This window comes from Pipra filicauda, unplaced genomic scaffold, assembly GCF_003945595.2.
Source record: "Pipra filicauda isolate LSUMZ 115617 unplaced genomic scaffold, ASM394559v2 scaffold299_size895176_pilon, whole genome shotgun sequence".
NCBI lineage: Eukaryota > Metazoa > Chordata > Aves > Passeriformes > Pipridae > Pipra > Pipra filicauda.
Genome location: NW_024104419.1, coordinates 313,655 through 318,064, shown reverse-complemented (window position 1 = coordinate 318,064; position 4,410 = coordinate 313,655).

Here is a 4,410-nt window from a genome sequence, read left to right as displayed (position 1 = left end):
CCCATCACCGCACCCGCCGCCGCGCACCCGCTTTATCCCCCGGGAACGGCCGGGGCGGGGCCCCCTCCCGGTGGGAGGGACCCCCACCGCCCTGCCCCGCCCTGCCTCGCCCACCGGGAGGGCCCCCGCACCGCCCCACCGCAGTTCGCCCCCTCTATACTGACCCCCATCCCCGATACCCCCCCCCCTTTATACGGCCCTCATATCCCCCCCTTTCCCCCATCTCAACGGTTTCTCAGCCTTTTTTTTTCCTTTTTTTTTTTTCATTAAAAATAAGCGACCACAACCAAACAAAAGGTCAGTGGTGCGGAGCGGGATGGAGCCATGGGAAATGGCAGAAAAGCAGGAGGCAAAGTCTTGGCTCACACAAGTGTGAGCCCAAGCAAGCAAGCGAGGAGCATATGATTATCCCCTGGGTGTCCTATCAGGATGGACCTTAAGGATGCTTCAACTATGAGTCGAAAAGAAAACGCAAAAGCTGCCCGGTTTGAACTCTGAGGGAAGGTTTTCCTGCCAGCTCTGCCCTGTCTCGGGGCCATAGGAAAGAAAATGGTGGAATACATGGGACAGGACAGGATCTCCTCTCCCGGACCACGGTGAACTTCAGTTAACACTGAGGAGGTTGCTGGTCTCCACCTGACTGCAGGGAGCAGCAAACATCCCAGGAGACAGAGCTGCTGCACTGTCAAGATGAGCAAGAGATCAAAGTCAAGGGAGCTGGGTTTTCTCTCTGCTTTTTGCATCACCTGGATTCTCACAACTGGAGGCTAAGTGCAGCTGGGTGATGAGGAGAAAAATGGGAAAGCAAAATAGCATCCTTAGTACTTCACCAGCATCCTCTGAGTGCTTTCAAACATATTGAAATCTTGGGTAAACTGGCCCTATATATATGGAAGATGTATAAAACTCATGTTCAGCAGAAAAACCCTTCCCTTTCACCAATAATTAGCTCTCTGAAGAGTTACTACTCTTTGATACTACTTCCTAGAGCATCATGGAAGTTGGAGTCAAATGCATCGGATAAAAAAGCAGACCCCAGAAAGCTCTGTCCTCTTTATACAAACCATGGATCACTGGCACAAGAAACTAGAGAGGAAGAGTGTGGTGTTACAACCAGCATCAGAGACAGGACTGCACCCTTGTCCTCCATTCCCTTCCCTCTCCTTAACGGCACACACATAATTTTGCACAAATAGTAACAAACCAGTTAATCCCCGCAGCCATCCCGGGCAGGGGCTAAAGGGTGACGGCATCAGCACCGCGGCTCTTTTCAAACAGCAGAACGGGCACAAAGGCTTTTGCCGGGCACTGCCGGGGGCCGCTGGCAACGCGAGGATCCGGCATCCGCCTGGCGCCCGGCCCCGCGGCCGCCCGGCCCCGCTGGCAAACGCGCCTTCTGCCGGGCCCGGGAGAAAGCACAGAGCTGACCGAGGGAAAGCCATGGGGATTTTCATCTTGCCTTTCTTTAACTGCTCAACAGCGTGAATAAGAAGTTATCATGACTACGAAAAAAAAAAAAAAGAGTAGGAGGTTGCTGCGCTGCCTGGGTGCCGCTGCAGTGGGCTGGGGTAGCACGAGCTGCCTCATCACTCGGGTGGTGGTGTGTGATGGAGAGGATGGGCAGATGGATGGCTGACGGCCTGAAAGCAGAATTGCCTAAAACAGGTTCAGCTTACCCAAAATACCCATGAGCCAGAGGCTGGGAGCCCCTCTGTGAGTGTGTGTCACATGCCGGAGCAAAGGAGCTCTACAAAACTTCTTCTCTCAAAATCAACCTTGTAAGTCAAAAAAAGCTCCAAAAGAATAATAAGCTGCCAATGTCACAGTCTGTTCTTTCTCTTGTGAGTATACAGACTTCTGGCAGTGTGGAGGGCAAGGGGACCGGCAGCACATTCCCCTCCAAGACACAAGTCACGTCCCTGCCTGGACAGTCCCTTCCCCGATCCCACCCGGCCCCTCTCGGCTCAGCGGGGTGGATGCTGGCTCAGCCTCCAGTGCTTCCCAGCCGAGCACATTGTGCAGGGGCTACATGCTGGTTAACTCGGCCTTCCCGGACTTCAGCTGGGAAAAAAATGTTTAATTAATTTGTTTTCTTGTAAGCTCCATCTCTATCACCCCCATTTCCAGTGCCAGCAGTGGCTGCAGCTGCCCTGGGTGTGCCCTATCACTAACCCTATCACTGGCATCAGACCTCACTGCACTCCTGGGCCATTATTCTCTGCTACTTAAAGTAAGTTTGGTTTGTTAGCAAAAGAAAGAGGTGCTGCATGGTGCCCAAAGGGACCACTGTGGGACACCGTTTGTGCTTGGGCCAGGGAGAGGCTTTATTTATCCGTAGTGACCCTCACAGAGTGAACCCTGGGTTACAAATGAGCTTTTATGCTTTTATTGCACTAACTTGGTTTCCTATCAGCACTGATGGGAGAGGAGGGTTGCAAAAGGTTATCGGTGTTTTGCATCTTGCAAAACTGGAAAATATCAATTTCCTGCAGACATCAAGGCCTAGACTGAAAAAAAAGTTCACTGGAAAAAGCTACAGCATATAGGCTGTATGCACAGTTTTTATAAATCCACACAGTAATTACAGGTACAGAGCTGCCACCGTCCAAAAGTCAAGGCAACAGCGTTCCCAGATTATGCAACAGTATCTTCATCCCTGTTCCTTGCTTGTATGTGGGGTTTTTTTTTCATGTCCCTTTTTCGTCTCAGTGCTCCTATAGGTCTACAACTCACATTTATCTCGAAAAATCCCTTAGTTCAGGGATGCCCTCATGGCATCCATGGGCAAAACACAGCTTAGCATAATTACCCCAAACTGAAGTCAGGCTGGTATCCACGAGCTCGCAAGCTGGTTCCCAGTCCCACCACAGAAATCACTGGTGATGGTCAGATACCAAAATAAACAGAAAAGGAAATTCCATCCCCCCGTGATTCCCTCTGAAATCCTAATGCTGCCAATAAAATACCTCTTTCCATTTCATTTCTCTTCCCTCTTTCCTTTAACTCCTCTTTCTGCAGCTTATCTGCACCTCGTTGTGTCGTGGCACTTTAGTCCAGGCAGGCACAAGGAAGCCCCTGGAAATGAAGCTGTTCCTGGCAGGTCTGGAGTTGGTCTCCTGAGACAACAATTTGTTCTTAAAAGTGGAAAGATTCAAGCAGCAGAAGGACCCAGAGTGACCAACTGTCCATCCAGCACACAGCTGGAAACACGTTCTGTTCAAAGATTTTCCCTAAACATACGGATTTTCCCAGTGCTAGTGATGGTGGCAGAGAGACCCCCAGTGGTTGGGTGCACCACGAGCCATCACCCTTCACATCCCACGGTCTCAGGGTCCCCCCAAAGGCAAGCAGGAAGGTTTTGGAGGGGCTGAAGGCCAACACAGCCTTTGGGGCTGGTGACAACAGCCTCTCTGGGTTAGCCAGGGCAGGACACCACTTCTGCCAGTGTCACATGGAGCTGTCACCATCCTCAGTGTCCAGACCCGTACTCTGAAAAGGGTGGGACTGACTGTCATCTTCCCACTTCCATTCATTTACCTCTTTCCAAATATTATTGTTTTGATTTCACTTAAAAGAGTACTTTTTATTTTATTGGTTCTCCAGTTAAACTCAAATGAGCTAAACTGGGTTGCAAGGACTGTTTTTATAAAGTCAGACCAAACTCTGAAAGAACATTGATGGCTTGAAATTGTATTTGCAGCAGATAAACTATTCATGTGAAAAAAGAGAAGAAAACAGGAATCCCATTTTCCTTATGAGAATGCACATGCACTGAACATAAAGCCTGAGAATTAATAATGCAATGGATAGTAATAATAATAAATATTATTAATAATAACAATATAGTGTCACTTATGACCACACAGATGCACAGAAAGCTAACACAGCAGTATGTCAGGCCATTCCCAGTCAAACAAAGACTGGAAACTCCACCTGCCCTGTGAACCAGCCAGGGAAGGAGTGGTTTTCATCCAGTGAACTGCTGCAGGTATAGAATCAGAATAACCTGAGTTGGAAGGAGCCCACAAGGATCATCGAGTCCAGCTCCTGATGGACTGGTGGAGTGATACAGCTGAGGCTGCAAGAAGACGTGGGGTGGACATTTTGCAGGTCTGGAGTGTCCTCTTTGCTGGACAAGCACCTGCTGAGATTTTTCCATCCTCAAACAGCAATAGCTCAGCATTCACTACAACAAACCAAACGACACATCAGGCTGATCGAGAGGAATTATCAACAAGCCGTGACACAGATGTGTGGAAAGTAACACTTACATAACGAGTTTATCATGCAGTGAGAAAGCAAAACATTTTTGCTTTTCATGACCAGTAAAGTTCTGCTTTGTTTTGAAGCTCCGTCACAGAGCTGATTTCAGCAGAGGCCAATTCAGGAGCCCCTGCTCGAAGGCCAGTC